The sequence below is a fragment of the Anopheles merus genome, chromosome 3R (genome assembly GCF_017562075.2).
Source record: "Anopheles merus strain MAF chromosome 3R, AmerM5.1, whole genome shotgun sequence".
Taxonomy (NCBI): Eukaryota; Metazoa; Arthropoda; class Insecta; order Diptera; family Culicidae; genus Anopheles; species Anopheles merus.
Window position 1 is genome coordinate 38,710,789 of NC_054084.1, and position 21,675 is coordinate 38,732,463.

General features: G+C 38.1%; 1 pseudogene; it reads right to left on the reverse strand.

The window, feature by feature from the left end:
* Nucleotides 1–17,142: 17,142 nt before the first annotated feature.
* The window catches only part of LOC121595659, a 140,412-nt pseudogene continuing 135,879 nt past the window's right edge, over nt 17,143–21,675 (reverse strand).

Here is a 21,675-nt window from a genome sequence, read left to right on the forward strand (position 1 = left end):
TATATACATTCGCTAACGCAATTATGTATTGCTCGAACGAGTGCAAATGACTTTAGTGCAAGTGACGTGTGCTTGTTGGTAGGTATTCGCCTAAAAGACCTAGCTTTCCGCTCATTTTAATCATTAAGTGAAAAGTTTGGGGAATTTCTGTTGATATATTTATTGTTTGTGTCGGTCATCCGTACGCCTTGGTTGGAGTTATAATTATTTACATTTTCACTCCAGCGTGCGCTTTGCCAACAGTAAACTTTTTCCATATCGTTCCCAATTTCCGATGCGGGATTCATCCAAGAGTTTCACTGGAACCATTCATTTGGGCCCTTAAGCAGGGCGTTTTATTTTTTCACCGGACTGGTTCCATAGTCGGTACTTTCCAGGTTTTTACTTGGAAAAAATTGCATCGTGCTTCTTTACTGCTTTGGTCTGGCCTGAAAATTGGCGCTATGTCTGGTTGGTCATCTAAAAATGCAACAAAAGGGACGTGGGAAAATCATCGTGGGTTAGTTCATTCGCGTTCGAGCTCAAAGTAAATTTATGTTTGAAAGAATTGTTGCACGAACATTTTGGTTCCTTTCGGTGTAAGGAAATGAGTCAAGTCTACATTTCTAATTGTCCGTGTGTGTTTTGCTGTGCAGGTTTTGAACACAATTCTAATTATCGTCCTAGTTTGAGTTTGTGGTTGATCATAACTTGAATGAGTATTTTACTAGTTGTGTGTTTCAAGAGATTTGCAACATTAACTCTCATATTTTGTTTAACGTTTTCAGCACCAGGTCGGAACTAAATGGGTTGGCATGTTCGTTTGGAACAAATCTTGAGCTTTCCAAAAGAAGAGCATGTTTATGAAGATTTATGTTATTCAGGTAGGTGAAGAATATTGAATATTGAATATTTATTTTGCAGCTTGTTGAGCACTAACTGTTGATCATATAATACTACTTTGTTAACACAGTTTGGTTAAATGCGCGATGACGTTAAACCACTTTCAATAAGTTGCCATACTGTGATGATGCTTTGCTTCAGGATGATGTAAATGCAGCAATCCTTAACGGCCGTATCATCGGATTGCATAAATCAAATATACCACTAATGGTTTTGCAAAGCGTATTTAAACCAACACAACCCCGTTTCGTAATATACCGTCATAGGGTGGGTGTCGAGTGCCGACACTCGGTGAATATAGTTGCAGTTAAAGCGACGAACAGACCTGTTCCGAGCTGTCCCTTACTCGAAACGACGGTCACAATAATAAGAAACCTGGTCAGACCAAAACTATCTTTACAGTCGCACTGCATATAGCCTCTGGTAGTGTTCGGGTGTCCGGGTTTTTGGGAAAATATTGAAGCAAAACGATAGTGTCGGTTTGATAAACGTCGGAACAAAGGGTTTTTGTTGCTGCCTCCTCCCGTTGCCGCCGTCACAGCTTGAAGACTCTCCGGTGCTTTTCTTACTAAGGGAACGGCTCCAGTCAAAGGAAGAATTGTGTCGCCAATGCCATTTTACTGCCATTCTGTTCCACCTATTTTTCCTTAACCAAGACTCTTGGGCCTGTGTGAGGCCCATCCATAGTGGAGATGTGAATGATGAAAAGGGTAGGATGTTCAACCCACCGTGTCCCAGGGTGTTTCTAGGTTTCTAGGCATCATGCAGAGCAAAAAGAATAACAATTTTGATAACCTATTTTGCTAGGGTTGGATTTTATCATGGTGAAGGAAGTGATTGTACGGTGACGTATTTGTCCGGTTTTAGCTTGTGTATAGAGGTTGCATTCGGTGAAAGTTCAGTCCAAAAATCCTACTAGTTATATTGCTTATGGCAGTTTGTTCAAGCAATAGTGAGAGTGAGTGTGAATGAGATATACAGTGAATTCGTATGCAGGGTAAACTATAACACAGTGAAAGGTGTATTTGAACGAAAAGTCTCTAGAAATATAATTCCTCTTAGAAACAGCAACAATTATGTTCTTGGGAAGTTAATTGAGGATTTCAAATCAATTACAAAAACATGACAAAAACTGTATCCTTCTTCAAACGTCCAAACTAAACATTGCATAGCGCACATGAGAGCATTTGGAGTGGATCATGGAACTGCGCTTGGCGGTAGTATTAGAAAGTATGGATGTTAAAATACGCTTGGTACGGTAGATGAGAAACGCTTTCAGTTGCTTTGCCGTTTGCACGCTCACTGAATGGACGCAGCGAAAATTTTCCCGTTGTCGAAGAAACCAAATAACTCTCCAAATAACTTTCTCAAATTCATTAGAAAATTTATTTACCAGCACTGTAAATTGATGTTTGCAATGTTCAGGATTAATTGAAACAAGTTTCGGGCTGGTTTTCCGTAGCTGGATTTAGATTGTGTTTTCTCTGCAAATCTGCATTCCTGCAACAATGTGGGCGTTGAGGCCAGTTTTATTAAATTGTTTTTCGAACAGATGTTGTTTAGTTAACTCTGGCATTTGGTATTGGGGCCCTTTCCGTTGTAAGTTCGTGGGCTGAAATTTCAGCCTGTCAGCTGTTTTCATTGTATAGCAGTTTTCGAGCTGCTATCTAAGTGAGTATAATATACAAGTGGGCCTATCCCAAGGTGTATGAATTAAGAAGGCTGATTTTATCGGTTCTGTTTCTGAATGAAGATTTTAAGGGTGTTTTGAGTATTCGTCAAGTCTCAAGAAAGCTTGTTTGAACAAAAGTTTTCACCCAGTCTGTTAAAAAGTGATATTCAAATTTGGTTTTAAAAACATGCTATGAGTTCACCTGTACTACATACACTTTCATTCCAGATTCCACCACGTCATCTCTTTGATGCACCTTGGGGTAAATGTAAACAACACCGTGTTTTCGAGCAGGTACTCGAATCTAATTCTAGCTTTGAGGCTAGAATAATCTAGACTGAAAATTGCAGGCTAGTCTTTTGTGTGGTTTTGTATGAAGTGTTTACATGATTTCAGCCTCCAACTGTCAAACTCCATACAAAAAACTGACTAGAATCGTGAAGGGCCCTATTATTGGTACATTAGATGACCTGGTAGAACACTTTGCCTTGAAGAGACAAGAAATTTTGTTTGAAGTGAAGTTGTTCATCTGCTGCAACCTATAAGATATGCTTTCTGAAAAATTATTTTATAACATATTATTGCATACTATTTACTGTAAGCAATGCAAACTGTAATTCATAAAGTGAAATGGAACAGCTTGACCATGTTTCTGAACATTGTTCAATCGTCACTACAGTCGTCACCTTGTACGAATTAATAACATAATTTTCATAGGTTAAAGTTTTATAGCAAAGGTCCATTAAGAAAAGTCCCTAACAAGCAGCAAGACCGAACTATTAAGCTGCATGGTACCAAATCCCAAAGACCAAACTGATGGGGGCAAAATCAGCTGTCTTACCAATTAATAATCAGAATCTACGTACGAGTGACGTAAGTAGATAGGTGAACGCACTTTTGAAGTCGTCCCATAATTCACCTATCTTGAGTCAAAGGTCAGCAACGACAATAGCATGATAGCCTGACAATAGCCTGAGCTGCGCGCAAGGATGCCAACTGGTATTTATATAGCCTGAAAAATCAGTTCCCCTCAAAGAACCAGTCGCAACAGACTAAACTGGGACTTTATAGTACTTATATAGTGTCGGTACTCACATACGCCTCTGAGACATGGACACTGTCCAAATCTGACGAAAGCCTCTTAGCCGCGTTCGAGAGGAAGATGCTCCGAAAGATACATGGCCCCTTATGTATGAAAGGACAATGGAGGAGCCGCTATAATGACGAGATGTACGGCGACATCACTGTCGTGCAGCGTATCAAGCTCGCCAGGCTCCGGTGGGAAGGCCATGTTGTACGCATGGAAACGGACGACCCAACCCGTAAAGTCTTTCTAGGCCGTCCCGAAGGACAGAGGAGGCGTGGTAGGCCCATACTGAGGTGGCAGGCAATTTGAGTTTGGTTGAAGTATTTCAAAATGTAATCAATTTGAGTTATTTGACGTCTCTCTATTTGAAGTTCCAGTTTTGGTTAAAAAGCTCGTAGTTTTCAATTTGATTGTGGATCCTTATGATCCTTACTCATGTTTGGAAATGCTAGCATGTATCTCTTATCTCTCAAAAAGGCCACAAGAAATAAAGCTTCTTTTCCCGTATTATAAATCAATTTTTTGATTCAGCATTTTGTTCGGTTTTTATTTTTTCAAGTCTGCAATGTAAAAATATTGCCAAAAATCCTGTAATAACGTAAATCATCATTTTTATAATCACTTGTATCATTCAATTACATTCTCAAAATCTTGACTAACTGACTTTTTTTCAGATATTCTTCCAAACAAATAAATGTTTAAAAAAAACTTAAGACCTACATTTCGAGAGGGCGCTTTAATTTGAATAATTTTTGTTCGAGCGATATAATCAAGCATATAACCCTCAAGATGCAGTGCATAAAATCATTGCAATAAGTTGGCCACGTTGGCCACAAGCACCGACCAGGGGAAACAAAGGGGTGTTTCAAGAATGTTTCGCTGGCTGCAAGCACAGCGCACCACCCAATCAGCCAGTAGTGTATCATTTAATTCATTTAGCACCGGATGTAGCCTGAAATCGGCTACCGAAATAGTCTGTAATAACCAGGTGCGATGTGAAGAGCGAACTTTTGCACTGTTTTCGTTTGGTGGTGTGGTGCTTCAAATTTTCTCCAGCAATAGCGAGTGCATCCGGACAAGAAATTCGAAATGGTGTTGGCGCAGAAATTGGTTACCCAGTTTGCATTTGCAGTTTGATGCACGAGAAGATAAATAAAACCTAATACTCCAACCAACCAAAACGCATATTTTCCCGAGGAAGGAAGAGCATGATGGCCGTTATTAAAATACTGCTGAGCCAGCTTGAAATAGTGGCCGGTACTGCAAACGCCTTGAAGGAGTTAACAGTTCTTTTTCCGTCTGTTTGTTGTTGGGCAATCATTTGCACGGGCCGCGTTAGCAGATACAACGTGAATCGCAACAGTACACAGGTAATTGGTGTCAAAAGCCAAGAAGAAAGAATCCAACACACAAAAAAAAAACACACACCGTCGACAAACCGCCAGGAAACGAGGTGTAATTGGTTTTCCTACCGTAATTGCTCTACTTTATGAATGCTTTTTTTATGAATGCATTATGTACCATGAATCTGCCCCTGCAAAAGGACGTCATTTGCTAGCAGGAAAAAATAAGACAGGGTAGACGCATAGGTATCCTTGAAGCACAAACATTTCTACTCCGCTCCGTGTGCAAAGAGTCTTAAGCAGTTCATAATTTATTCATAAGCTTCAGTGAATTAGTCTCCCACGGACAGTAGATTCTGACAACGTCACGCCCGTCCCTTCCAACCGAATGCTCATCTAGTGTGTGAACTTTTTTGTCTCTGTCTTTGCTGCACTGTTTGTTTTTCTTACTATCTCTCGCCGAGGCAGCAGTGAGATGCAATGGCAGCTGGGACGCGAACTGTTCACGTGTTCTTTTGTTTACGAGTCATCAAACTATGCATCTACACAATTTAGCGAGGGGACTTGGGCCAAGACTTCAAGGTCCGAAGACTTTAAACAGATCGCTTCAGAAAAGTCGCTCTTGTTTTGAACTCTTCTTTGCTCTAGGCTGGAACACGTTGAAGTAGATGCAATTAAATTATTTTCCATTTTGGTTCATTGACGTCTATTTATTCATCTTTTTATTTCATTGTGCATAAATGAGAACATCTCAACAAACTTTTTCCCCACAATGCCTTCATCCGTTGTCTGACACTCTCACAAGGATGAAAATATTTCATCAAGAGCGTGCCCTTCGATCAATGTTCCAACAGGGAGCTCCAAGCTATGCTCAGCTCTTAGTAGCAAAGCAACACAACTGTCTCCCCTGGTGTACGATGTGTTCTATTCTCATGGGATATAAATTGTATGCTTCAAGTACAAGAACCAATTTATTTCAACGCTTTCAATTACACCCATTCTACCCAATTTACTCGCACTTTTCTTTTCCTGTTTCTGTTGTTACCCAGCGTTTCCCGGCAATTTTCTGTTTACGTCGTGGGAACAGATAACAACATTTTGTTTCGCAGAAGACACTGTTTAAGGTAATTATAGCCATTTCCGTTGGGAAATGAAATGAAATTCAACATTACAGATCTACAGAATAAATGTCACATGTTGGCTGCAACTATTTTGCTACGATGCTGAAAAGAGCGTTCAGTTCCACAAAATGAGGATCAGTTTGAGGGTTGATCAAGGGTACATGTATTATGGCGTTGGGTTTTCAATCGAGACTCATAAACTACATTGGCTGAAAAAATAATAGTCAATTTAGTGGAATTAATTTGAATCACAGCTGAGAATCAAAAATGAACGATCCGCGCTTTGTTTACACCTAGAACGAAAATATTTTTTTAATGCGTCGTGAACATTTACTACATAGCATATCCCGCTTAGCATATTTTGTGCAATACAAGGCAACTGCTCATCTACATTGAAAAATTCCTTCGAAAAGTTGTATTTTACTCTGTTTTTTTTTCTGGAGTTCAACCTAACCTAATAAGAAGTTGTAATTGACTTGGTTGAATGCACGGGTTAAGATTGTAACATAGCTTCAACGAAGAAAATATATGATGTATGAGGTAATTTTTAGAGAACAGTGTAAAAGAAAAAAAATCGACAGAAGTATGCATTTCTTGATATAATTTCATATGGTTTTGAATTTTCAATGTTCTGAAAATAGTGAGCGAGTATAAACAGCAATTTTAAGAATGAATCCTTTTAAACATATCCTCGATATTGCTCTAAGTCAAGACGGCAAAAACTTATCATTTAGAATCTTCAATATTTTTTTGAATATGTTCTATCTGGTGAACAAAACGGAAATAAAACCTCACTATTCTCAATTGGCCTCGTCTGGTGGTACAGTCGTCAACTTGAACGACTTAACAACATGCCCGTCATGGGTTCAAGCCCCGAATAGACCGCACCCTCATACGCAGGACTGACTATCCTGCTATGGTCACAATAAGTCACTGAAAGCCAAGCCTACTTCGCTAATGGGTACAGGCAGGCCTTGACCGGCAGCGGTTGTTGTGCCAAAAAGAAGAAGAAGAAGATTCTCAAAATACGATGAGTAAATCGATCCATTGTTTAATTTTCAAGACACAAGTGAATTCAAGCAGGAAACATGATCAGCGGGATTAAATTATACATTGAACGAGAAAATAACAATTGCATCATATCTGCTTAACAGAGCTTCTTGTAATACACATTATCAGCTATAGACAAATTGTAGCCATGGTAGGTCAGATTCGTTCGGACCGTCAGGATAGGGCGTCACACTTCCTACAAACCTCGTCTACAAATTTTCATTTCATGAGCATGGAAATGCTCCCCTGCCCAAGGTAAGGCCTCTAAGCTCCAACGTTTCCAGCAAGGGAAACCCGGTACGGGATTCCATGATCGCCTGAACGATCAATTGCCGGGCTCAATCAGTCCGCTTCGAACAGTTCGTTCCAGCTCGGTTCATGACAGTACAAACTACCCTTAAATCATGAAATCCTTGCAAATATTTCAAGTTGTGTCAGCTTACAACCATATCACGGTGATTAAGGCTATCGTTACTATGCCCTATTATCATTCTCTGTGCATAAGCTTCAAAAGGAATGTCTTGTGTATCCCTCTGCTGTTTCATATTACACTTCAAATGAACACTTTATGCAATTTGCTCTAGATTTCAGCTGTGTCGAAAAAATCAAAGAACCATTCCATATTTATCAGTGGTGTTAATGGACAGCCAAATGCTGTGGCTACAGCGGTGACTCATTATTGTCTAAATATTGTGAAATCATCATTTAAACCAATATTTATGAATGTGTCGCACTTGCGTGGACGATAATCATTCTTGTTTGGGCACATTTACAAACAGCAATGCACCGCAATCACAAATCATCGTATGTCAATTTTCCCTGTAAATTCAGTACCACACGCTGTATACAGAGGAATGGCAAGCACCTATCATGGCGGCATTTTCCATGGCAAACAGTCACCGAATCACCGAAAGCAACAGCATTTGGGAGCATACCGGTGTACGCTTAAATTTCGCGCTGCAGTGTACCGGGCGGCATAAATATGATCCCCTCCCCGGTGCCGATCGTCGTGATATATCGTGAGACGCGATGGAATGTAAAATCCGTCGTCTTTAAGTTAACGTACCGAGCAATGCACGTGCCCTGTCAGCTGCATCTTCAGGATCGCAGAGTTTCCGGATCCTTTGCAGCTGCCGGCTTTGGTAAGTATTACTGGTTTGATTCAATTCCTCTTGGACGTGGTAATACAAGCGCGGTAAAACACACCGTAAGGTGTGTGCGTGAGATGAAGCACTAACCCGCGATAAGATGTTGTTTTCTTTTGTGTCCTTGAGAGAGGACTTTCATTTAGCATTTTCTGCACCTCCCTGACTCTCATCGTGATTGTCATCTTGCATTTCATTGTAGGGGATTTCTCTCTACACCCAAACGTACACCCTTCGTCCCAAGGCTGAGGGCAAAGTTTTTCCTCTACAATGCTTAAGTCCCAGCTATTACTTTGCGCCGAAGAGTACACCGAAGACGAAGAGGCATTCCCCTTTTGCGAGCATACTTCTTGTAGAGAGCTTTACAAAGACGACCCTCAAGTCGATCTCGCACTTCACAAATATAAATACAATTCGCACAAAGGTACAACTGTGACGTTAACTTCGATATTACGACAACTTGGAGTGTTTGCAAGAGCTCACCTCCTGCTCTTGTGTGCAGGAAAACTTGTGCATAAAATCGGCGTCTTGAATTTCGGAATTTGCTTTGAAGAAGTAAAAAATATTAGCTAAGTTTAGTTTTTAGAAAGAAAAAATATTGTACCTAGGGTAAATGTACCAATAGTGGTGCAATTTGTAGAGGTAACGATGTGTTTTAATGGATTTAAAGTGTCAGGAAGGACAATTTATTAATATTTTAACACAAAGCAATTGAAATATGTTTTATCTTCGCAATCACAATCATTTTCATCAGGAAACACATCAAATTTACGAAAAAATACATATTTTTGTGACTGCTTCGTTGTACCTATAATGGTGGTATGGTTCCTATAGTCGTCGTATTGAGTTCCTATAGTGGTGGTAAACAAAGATGCCTTAAAAACAGTGTATAATATCCATTAAATTTAGTTTCGATGCTGTTTTCGTATGAATAGCAAGGACTACTGCCATAATATTGGTTTCTTGCGTAATTTGATCGTAAAACATGTATAAATTTGATCGGTGAAACTCTTGACTTAACTACTGCATAACACCTGTCCTCTACCCATACCCAGAAGAGTTTGCTTGATTGGAAGTCGATTTTTCACTCAGTAGAATAAGCGAATTTCGTACTTTGTTAGGTAAATTACTTACAGAAAACTCATCTTTGTTGCTTATTTTAGTGAAAACAGTACGAAATGTCAAAAATATTCTCGAAAAAATCTAAAACGACCTGTTTTTATTGATTTTATAACTATAACCACTATAGGAACATGCCTGTTTTGTGTACCTATAATGGCACTATGGTAAAAACACTTAAAAATGCACTTAAAAATATGGTCAAAAGCCAATAAATTTGAATAAAATAATATCATTTGATAACAATTATGTTAAAAAACTAATGATTGCGTTGTTATGTGGTCATTTATAACGTTAACAAAAATATAAGTATCGTGATGAAATCCTAAGGATTTTGGAAAAATGTTGACACATTTCACAAAATAATGGATTTTTCGGTCACTCAGTAACGGAATGGCCCCATTTAACTTTAAAACCCTTTGTAAAGGGCTAAAGAACATTTCACACTAACGTAAATAACTTAATTACTTTTAATTTGCCATATGAACCACATTTTAGTGCAATACCACCACTATTGGTACTAGCACCACTATAGGTACATTTACCCTAGTTGGTATCAAAAAACGGTGAAGGCAAAAGATACACATGGTAAGCAAAGGACACAATAAGCATCGATGGAATCTATGAAAAATTTCATCAACAAAGTTATTTGCGAGTCAAAAACAGCACATTACTACTGCGTCCTCGTAGTTCGAGTGCATTCTAGTAATTAGTCTGCTAAAGTCTACGCCGCATCGTAACTGCGTGACCGTAAAAGCTCATGTATGGAATAAGTTGACAAAATGGCTGCCAAAATCGACAAAAATTGATATAAACAAATTGCATGTGAAAAAATTATGAAGTAAAATGAGCTTGTGTCAGACAAAAAATCAAAAGGAACATTTGTATATTTTTAAAATAGAATATGTGTTACCAGTTCAAGAAAATTAGGCATAAGAATTCATAGCATTTATTTTTATAAGATATGCCTTTTTTAAATCAGGGACCAACAATATTTTTTTAAGTGAATAAAAATTAAGGTGGCTTAAAACAAGTCAACACACTAAGCAAAAGTTTATTATGATTAATACCATTAGTGCACTAAAGATTTTTTTAATTTTATTCCAATGCATATAACTGACCAAATATATCAGTATAATTTTTTTTATTTGGTAAAGCGACTGGCTCGTGGTACAGTCGTCAACTCGTACGACTTAACAACATGCCCATCATGCGATCAAGCCTTAAATGTATCGTACTGCCATATGTTGGAATGACTATCCTGCTATGGCAGTAAATAAGTCGCTGAAAACCGAGCACACTAGTTGTACAGTTAGGTGTTGACCAACGGTTGTTGAGCCAAAGAAGGAGAAGTGTGTGATCAAACACCACCATGCAATTATTTCCAAAGTACCCCTATTACTTAAATTACTTATTCTAAGCAGTTGAAAAAATCTCAATGGTGCATTGAAATTCAAATATAGTCAGTTATCAACAATCAACTCATGACCTTCTTTATCCTGGTATAATTTTCATTTTGAGATACAACTTGACCGACCACAGTTCGTGGTGGAGCCATATTGTCATACTGCATTCAATAAAAACGAACATCAGAAAACCATTCTCGAAGCTTTGTATCATCGTTTTAATATCGCAATGTTTCTATTGCCCTATAAATTCACCTCATTTCATAAATGAAGAGCTTTTTTGGTTCACTCAACCGCGAAAGAAATTTCTATCAAAATTTTCAGACTTATTTAAATTCTCAAAAATTGATTTTTGTTTCCTATTTTATTCCCTTAGTACTCTTATAGGATTGGCTATGAGCTTTAAACGTTTGATTGATTTTACCTTTCAAAGAAAATTCAATTTACCGAACAGTTGAGCAAAAAGGCCAGAACATGCTCCACCATAAAGAGAGTCTTAGTGGGTTTAAAATTGCGTGGTTTAAGATTCTACGAAACATGGCCAAACAACCGAATGATTAATGCACTACTTTTTGTCGTTCTTTTTTTAAATTTAAGAAATTTGTCCTTGAAATATGATTCAGAAATTATTTATTTATATTTTTCGTATTCAGAATGACAGTGTTGGTTCTATGTCAAACGACAGAAGAAAAAATACCTTTCACATATTATTATTAGAACAAATTGCTCAACGCCCTATCGTTTATGTTATTTGTTTTCTTTCTGTTTTTTTTTAACATTGATGTTCTTCGACTAATTGATTCAAAATGATTTTTCCTGGCCCAACTCTGGTCAACTGGCGTTGCACTTCGGTATGAAATGAAACTTCGATGGTGGCATGACAGCTGCCATTATGCAAATATTATGGCAATCATCGGAATTGGGAATGACAACATGGAACAATAGCAAAAACAGACAATCAACCAAATTGCTGATGCAACTGTTCAAATAATTTGAGAAAAGTGGTTTCGACTTTTGCCATCTCTGTTTTACCCAAACGCAATCAACCGGTACCGGTGGCCTTTTTCTATGCACCACCATCGTGGAACCCTTGTGATGATCGCTGATATGGGAACATACTCTCTTGCTAAGACAATGAAACAGGAAGAACAAGTTTTAGGTGAATAAAATATAATTTAAAAAATGAAACCACTACAAGACATGGAAAACATACCTCTATCTTAAAAGCTCTTCCCAAAAGAGCTCTTTCCAACAATAATAGCGCCCGGTAGGAGCCAATCGTGTGCAAAGGAGCGTTGAGTTTGTATGTGTGTGCGAGCATTTTTTTTCATCCTCTCCTTGCTGCTATTACCTTTTGAAGAGGAATGGATTTTGTGGCATCGTTTTGTATGCACTATGATTGCAAGATCTTGCACAAAGCCCATTCTGGTTTGGGAAGCGCGAGGGGAGCTTGGTGTAGAGGATTGCAAATCTATGGCGTAAAAGTTGCAGCCAGATTTTTTGCCTTTCACGCACAAAGTTAGCCGGCACCGCTAAAGAGAAAACGAGAAAGTGAACAATTCTTCGTGGTCGTTTTGTTCGTTGCTCATTTGCACTATTATTGAGGGACGGAAAAAGGCAAAAACTAACAAATGGGCAAACGTGCACAGTCGGCAAACATGGACCACGACCAGCCGTCCTGTCTCCATCGGTTGAAAGTTTGGTGACAAATATTTTCAAATAAAACAAACAATTAGCCGGGGCGAATGAAATTAGCGTACGACTTCTAAAAAAGTTAAATTAGCTCAACATTCATTAAACATGCTTGCGGATTGTTTGATAATTGTAGTTTGCTCCTCGTCGCAACCTAGAAACCTATTTTACCGTGTGGTGTATACCAGTAGAACGCACGTAGAGACACAGACGCCACCGTAACACAAAATCATATTGCACGAAAAGGAGAACACAGGCACTGACTTAAGTTTCCTCGTAGCAGGGACACATTTTCTTGAAGATTGCAGTTTCAGTACACATTATTACCTACCTACATACAAACGCACATACACAAATAACACCTGGCTTGCGATGTGCTGCACTGTGCAAGGACTAATATCATTTGCAGCCGGGACAGAGCTTACAGCTCTGCACACCTCCTTATGCTGTTCACGTTTTCGGTAAGGGAAATTGAATGCATTGGTGTACGAACAGCATAAGCTATTGCACCACTTCTCCACACATACTGAACAGCTGTACGTACCCGTGCGATAAATTGCTAGGGTTGCCCAAAAAGTGTGAGATGCATTAAGATTATATGAAAAGTCCTTTAATTCACACGAAACTACAAACTCAATAACAAGAAAGATTTTTGTTAAATTGTTTTATTAAAATTATAAAACTTTATATCACAACAAATGATTGTCTTGTTGTTGCAATCGCGACACCTTGATTTTATGAATTTCATTTGATTCAATTTCTCCTTACGAGCGATCGCTACGAGGATCATATTTCCAAACTTAACGGATAGTTTTTTCAAATTTAAAATGGGTTTGCTCTGTTATGTCGCGATGCTATGTTGCTATGATTACTGCATGCATGCATAACTATCTTCAACCAAGGATCAACTTTAAGAAGCGTAGGAAAATCTCGTATCCATGTTTCCCAGGATCATATAAATTCAAACCTAAAATACAGGCTCGTCACCAATATCAACCTAGTCATAAATTAAAAAAGCAGAAACCTTAGCCACTTGACAATGCAGGGCTATATTGTAAACATGCACCAGAAGATTCAAGTTTAAGGTACAGTTCTGCCCAAAAGAATATCCTTACGCCCGCAATCAATGCAACCAATTCGATCTCACCACGAGAAAGGCTATAAAAAAGGATCGCATTTCTATACATAGCACTTGACATTAAACAGGTCAGGCGTAGGCGCGTCAAAAATAAGGAATTGGGAAGAGCGTTAACAATATGGAGAAAAACGCATGAAAAGGAGGGAAAATATTCTTCCCACGTCAGAACGTTTAGCCAATAGTATAAAAAATCTAATTCTAAAAATGAATAAACACTTGCTATTTGGTACTCAAACTGAAATGTTGTGTGTGATCACTTATTTCTTCCTCGTCGTATTCAGTGGAAAGCCTGCACGTAGGCAACGGCCTTGTTCTATCTCTTGATCTGACCAAAAGGTATTGTAAAACGCCTTTAAATTTTTTTACAGCTATTGCGATTTAACAAGTACATAGAAACAAAAAAAATTAAAACAGAATACTTGAAGCATTTTGTGTTTCCTGTTCTACAATTTTCTGAATTTTAAAAACATCAAAATAGATTATAAAACAAGTATTTGTTAAGAAAAAAAAACATGCATAAATGCAATACGGCCGAAGCCGTTCTTACTGAATAAAAAACAATATGTATAAATCAAGAGGTTCGCCCAGTTATAATGTATTAGATTATGGCTTTTTTCAAGGATCTATGCTATTGGAATACATTATTGCTTAAGTTTTGAATATGTTATTATTTTATTTTATTTTAACGATTTGTTCACTTACTGTTAAGACTTTTTTAAATTTACTTCACAAAACTTTTAATTTATTGCTTGGAAAGCGCGTGTAATTACCTAGAAGCTGAACACAATTCACCTTTATGATAGCAATCATACTAAACAGCAACGCTGTAGGACCTCTCTGTCAAACCAACATGAATAAATCATCTTTTTTCAAATTGTTTGCGCATTAACGCAACGGTGAATATTATCTGATGGCGCAAAAACTCAGATGTAAAATCTGTTACGCTCACTAAGTTTATGATCATTTCACGTTTTTCTCAAAACTGTAAAAAAGTTTCATGAATCGTGTTCAAAGTTCCCTTTGGCGTAAACTGCAGTTGTAGTTGTAACCGCATAAATTAGTGATGCATTGATAACATGTCTCCCTTTCCCAGCCGTAACCACTAGAGTTAAGTGAAAAATTGCGCAAATGCTTGCCAGACAACAAATGAAACACGTGACAAAATCAGAGATTGAGCTCATGCACTGTACAGAGCTATCTCTGAGATATACCAATTAGTTACAGTTGGTGACTGCTAACTAAGAGGTTAAATTTGTGAGAAAAATGTACGTTTGCTATGTATTTGTCTTCGTTAGATACTGAATGTTTCATTTTTTGATATCTCTGTGTTTTTTTTAACCAAGAATCATTCCGGTAAGCGAACTTCCAGTAAAAAAAAACTCCAGTAAAACACATCCAGTTATCGGTTACCTATTGTACCTTTATTACTCATCTGCTAGGTGGTAACGCGTTGCATGATAATGTTTGAAATTTTAAAGTGCAAAACATAATAGCAGAATATTTAAAATATATAAATAAAAGCACTTCAAAAGAGATTTTTGTCGTTTCTAGCCGAACACACATTGATGTAAGTGAGTGAGAAAATGGTACTCCTCCAATCATCGATACATGGTTCCTGTGATTGTTCAGGAGGCACCTTGCCTAATCAATGAAGGGGCTGTAAGATGGCTGTAAGATGGCCTGCTATTTTGTTGGATGTTCGGTAAAAATGGTATACTGTCCGGAGATTACTATTCCGTGCACGTTTCACGATTTTGATAGCGGAAGCATGTCTAAACTGCGATGGCGTGGCGATGGCCTTCTCTAGACCCAGTGTAATAATGTGTTGAGCAAATGGGTAATCACGCGCTTTAGCATGCAATTGTTCATTTTACTTCACTTTTATTTCGATCGTTGGTGGTAGGCGTTATGAGTACTTTTGGAATTTTACAAATGCTTTGAATAACAATATAACTGCTTTAAAATAGATTAACCAATAAGCTTCCAAATTGTGAACTTTATCAATTGCAATTTTCCTCTACTAGATGCAAACGTTTATGCATTATCACTATGCTATTGGTTTAAATTTTTTGTCAGAAAAAAAAAGCATTAGAGGCAAAATCAACTAACAAACATATAACATATGATATACCATACCAAGTCATTGAAAGAAACTAATGAACTCGCTCGATCGATGTTTGAGAATATTGAACTTGACCGCTGATTTGTAAGACTTTGACAAAGCTCAGACCATATTCAGCAAACTTCTACGGCTATTTCATTTATGGGCCACGTAAAACAAGTCAATGATATTTTATGTATATACATGCACGCGTAAAATCAAACTGTTGCACCCGTTTTAATCGCTTAGATTAAAACGCATAAATTTTGAATAAATAATGAAATAAACAAATAAACTTGTACGTTGAATAAACGTTTAACTTTGTTCTGTACAACCTTAGAAGCTTTTTTAACACTCAACAAAATCAGGAAACCTGCAGGAAACGTTTCTTATAGCCAACGAAGAAGTAACACTTTCCGTTGAAGTTTAGCCGGTCGAGGATTTACCACTAACGAAGGATGATTGGTTGAATGAGAACACGGTTGCATGACCATCCAAGCGGACATGGTTGAGAAAGTTAAATCTGCCGAGCTGACGAACAAAAAAGTACCATGCCAGCGACTCCCGCCTCTTGATATCCCTATTTCTTTGGAGTTCTGAAGATTCTTTGAAAATTCTCTTAACCAAGTGTCCAGCAATGTCCGGTTTCGGGCACGAACAAAAACTTGTCGTTCCCGTTGTAGATTCTGGTCGGCGGTAAGTTGTCTGCAGTGCTTCACCGGAGTGCGGTATCTTTGGCATTAAAATGTATGCTAAGTTGTTGTTTATTGGTTTCTTGACTGGTTCTGCTATAGCTGCTTGAAGGCAAAAGATTACAATGATGCACCACAGAATATTGTAGACACAGTAATATGAATGATGCACAATTTCTTGGAACGTTCGTTCGACGTTCTTTGTGCTTACGGGCTAAAATTTACTTCCTTCAGGACAAAAATTCAACCCCACAAATTGAATGCTTCCTGTTTATTGAGTGAATTATAAAGTTAAAATAGTTGCAAGGTAGAGCTATTTTGTGAGGCATTTATAATCCATTGGTAGTTGATAAATGTTGTGTCAAACCGTATGAGGTTCAATTTAAGATTAACATTTATTAAAACTACAAAAAAAACTTTCAAAAATGTATGAAACAGCATCAAAAGTTAATGGTTTGCAAAAGGACTGTAAGCGTCATTTGATGAAATAATATATGAATTTGGAATTTGACTACCTGTTTTTAACGTACTCAATCAATGCACTTGTTTATTTTTTGTTCCAGGTAAATCCAGGTGAATTTCAATCATTTTTAAATTTCACATTTATACCACAGTACCTGCTACCTGTTATTTGTCGTAACATTTTTTTTTCATTCTTAGAAACATTAAAAAAATGCAACGTACCTGTGAGCAGATTTGTTTGTATTTATTAGTTTTTTTATTAAATCATTATTTTTACAACTTTCGTTATTCTCAAATGCAACTGTGACTTTTTCGATTGATCTTTGCTTTTTTGTCTACATGAGTTTTTGTTTCTTTTGTCTTTTCCTTTTTGTACCACAATATATATGAAAAACCTACAATCAAAACATGACTCACAAACCAATTATTAGTTGAGATTGCATCTTTTTCCTCCCAATAAAAACAATCGTGCAGTGTTTTAAATGCTTTGTTTAGTCGGTAAGTTTTAGTTGTCTACATGTCTTTCATTTTCTCTTTGTATTATTTTATGTTTCTTGTATAGTTCGTCTAAGACCTGTTGTCATGTTTGCTTTGTTTTGGACTCTGTTTTATCCACACGCCACGGCCAAAGCGGTCGTATGTACTACCGTGCTTTAGAACGTACTTGCTTGTTCATTTGTCTATCCATCATTCAAGCGCAAAGAAGGTATGGAAATAATCGATCAAAAATGCACCTATTTTCGTTTGTCAATTACCATTGGGGTATGTAAGTGTAGATGTCGTTTGATTTAATTTTGTGTTCTTTTTTTTTTGGTGAGAAAATAAACTTACCTGTTTTGGTATTTTATGTTAGAATTCTCTCCATCTCGTTTACATACATACACACACATACACAATTAAATGAGTCAGGTGTATTTGCGGTTCGATCAGGTATCGTACATATGGTTTGAAATTGTTGCTCTTGAAACGACTAACTACTTTCTTTTTAAAAATAAATATATTATTTTTATTTGATATAACGCCAAACCAACTAAAACTTTATTGCACGAGCCAAACCACCACCAAACTACTTGATAACCGTTACCAAAGTGCCGCGTCTTTTTTTCGCCATCGCGCCGCAAAACCGCTCGATCATCGTACTCCGCTTCGTCCGATCGCTCGCTCTCTCGGTTTTCGGTTCGCTCGTTCTCCTCTCGCAACTATCCGCAATATTTATTCTCACGGCCGCCCCTTTAGCCGCAGCTACACGTAGCCTTATCGAAAACGGATCGTAGCGGGCAAGGTCGCTACACTCTTTTTACCAACAAGAGGAGTCTTTCATGTTTCATTATTTCTCTTATTACAACGTATTGACGCCAAAAAAAAAACACACACACACACATAGAAATCATTGCTGGAAGAGTAATGCATAACAACTTGAAAATCAACAATGCGTTCATCTTTCAATAGCCAAAGTTGCCACACTCAAAAAGCACTATGAAAAAAGCTGTGTAAATCTGCCACTCCATCGAACCAACTCAACTGTATTGCAAATTAATCAAGTAAACACGATTGATTCTTGAAGCGTAGTGCGGAGGTCTCTTGTGAGTCCAATAATATTATAAAATTTAAAATAAAATGCATGCTCAAACGGAACATACATAATTAAAGAAAACTATATGGAAAAGAATTCTTTTATTCTTGTACCAAACATTATAAACCATCTTTTCGTTGTGTTATTTGTTCAACAAAACTCCACTGCAAAATTTGGATACATTTTCGCCTTCTACGCTCTTATGATTGCTAAGCGAAAGGAAAATGCTACAAACTGCACTCTACTAACGATAATTTATCACAACGATTGAAGTTGTGTCGAGCAGCACGTTCGTACAATAAACGCTTCTCAAATCCTGTCTTTCGATCAATTTTTAAAAAGCCCTGCTCCTCCTCCCGTCCCTTTCCCATCACTATCATCCTTATCGTTCATTTGATTTACCGCATCATCGTTTAAAGCGATAGAAATATTTGTCGTAAGTGATTGAAAACACAAGTTACTCATTGCCTTGCACAAGTGAGTTGCTTTATTTATCTTACCGTAAAATTGATCTATTTCCATGTATCCTCCCGATAAAAGATGGTTGTAATCAAGTTCCTGTGCAAAACACAATTGAATCCATAGTTGTAAAGTTTCTCAATAAACAGAGGAGGATGTTTGAAGAGACGTTGATTCGAAAACCAGCGCCGATATTAGTGAACGACCACATCGACCTCGCCAAGCGGTTAACTGAAGCATTATGCGACTAAACTTTTTTTGTCCATCCTTAAAACAAGGTCTTAAAATGGAAAGAACCAAAATCGACCCGTGTCCTATCGAAGTTTGAGCGAACTACGCTTTCGTGTTATAAGCGTGTGCAGTTGGTTTTGTCTTTGCTTTCATTCGTGCATTCGCAAAAGTTTTCATTCCGGTCAAACGAGCAAAATGTCTAGTAGTTTGGGGGGCTGGTGAGCACGTATTTGCTTTGTAACCCGTACCATTCCCCGGCTTTTGTTTCTTTCGTCGGAATTTTTGATTGAGATTCGAATTTTGTTCGTAAATTTTGTCACCTTACAGTCCACTTGCAGGTGAGGTTATTGTGCGCTTGTTGGTTTGTTTTATTATTTGTTTCTGAATTGTTTTTCTTGGGACTTTGTTTTGTGATTTTTTGGGTTACTGTTTTCCCATTAGTGACGAGTTCATCGTACGGATTAACAATAATGGAGAGTACGGTCTTTTACCTCGTCAAGGATTCTTGAGTCTTGTTCTATAGAGAAGAGTTTTCGTCGCTCACTATCGCATTGTTTGTTCGATTGCAATAAACTAAAAAAATCAAAGCAGCAAAACAATGGAAAGAACGTTAACGATTGGATGAGCTACATGGATGAGCTACATCGTACTATTACTGCGTAGGTTTCCTTTCACAGGATCATCGTCCATCTATCACGTTGGCGATGCGTTTATCAACAACGTAATATCGCTTCACATATTCTCTTTTTATATATAAAAAAATCGTTTAATCTTTTGACCCCATTAGCTGATAACCCCGTTCTTGAGTCATTTTCTGCCCTGGGACATTGTTTTTTTGCTAGTTTTTCCTTTGAAACAGAACTATCCAGAGTTTTTAAAGTGTCTCCCATCACACTAAACTGTTACGTGTCCAACACATCTTTATCCAACGCAACGTGTAGGTTGTAGATTCGATTTTTACATTTATTATTATAGTTTATTGGTTCATCATAACCAGAACAGTTACAGTGATGCCCCTTTCCTTACGCAATTATAGCGAGCATATGATGCTCTCGTTTTCTGAGCAATCCAACTCTACGTGTTGCACTGTTTGGCTGTTTGTAGCTTCACGGTACCATCTATTGGAAGCTAATAAAATCGATTTAAACTGCATCTGCCCCAAAACACTTCCATTTTCGTAACTTCTTCGCTTCTTGGGACCTGATGCAGTGCTGAAAAGTAGTGCTACAATCCCGCTTCGGGCACTTCAGAATTGTGTCCGCATCGATAAAAGGGTAAACGGGTATTTGAATGTGTGTATGGGTTTTAATGACTATTTTAAAAAGAATATCGGTTAGCTCACATACTGGCAAGAAACCCCTAAATCGGATTTCGTCAACGACGAATTTGTTTTATTTTATCTTCATGGGGGATTTACGGTTTTGAACTCATTTATGTATCTATAAGTCCGTGCGCATCATTCATCTTCGTCTGACGGTATGCCATTCTAAACTAAACGAGCGGGCAACAAACATTAACTTCAGGAACAAAAGACCTACACAACCTGATACACCTACAATGACTCTTAACTAACACCGTAATCTTCGATCTGCGCTTTGCTTGGTTCGTAAGTATTGAATAACTTATTGAAACGCGGACCACTTTGTGGTTAAAAAGCTATACTCATGGGGTTCATCATCCGACGTGTGGTGGAACGGTAGGGAACAGGGAAGACAGTTTAGGTGTTTGTCGTCGTGTGCTGTTCGTGGCAAGTTTGGAAGATTATTATCGGTTTTGGTGATTGTTTTTGCATTACCTGACTGCAAGGATCTTAGCGAGCCAGAGGTACTCCCATAACCTTTGTAGGCGTAGTTACGCAGATCGTCGAATGGCCCGCAGGCTGAGTCGATGTCGACGCGTCGCTTCGGGTCGTCCAGGAACACGTCACCTTGCCGACGACTGGACTGGTCGGACACGACGGCAATATCTGGACCTGTTGGTACGTTTGTGGAACGGACAGAACATAATAAAATCATTGTTAGCAAGCGTTGTTGGCCCACGTACATAAATGAGCTTCCCATTAGATTACAAACAAAAAATGATGCACATAAACAACACGTTACATTGAAGCAGCGAATAAAGATTGGGCGATACTGGAGAGGGCAATGCATGCTGGTGCTTGGCGCACAACCCCCAAAAAGGCACATGCAAACGAAACAAGCTACTTACGTACTGGCGATGCATTATGTTGAACGAGCTCTGGCAGCGGACCGATCGGGATCTTGAGTGTCTTCATGTCAAACGCGGTCATGTCGTTCTCGCCGCCACCTTCGTCGCAGTAGTTGATGATGTTCTCGCAGATGTCGTCCTTAGTGGCCGGCTTCTTGTTGAAGTTAGCCGAACGACGCTGGGAGTAGGAAAAATAAACAAACAGCAAAACTGTTGTGTGTGGAAAGGAAGAAGGGCGTGTCTTTAGAAAAGATCTCCAAAATAATGTTTAAAGCAAATCGGATCACGATTCCA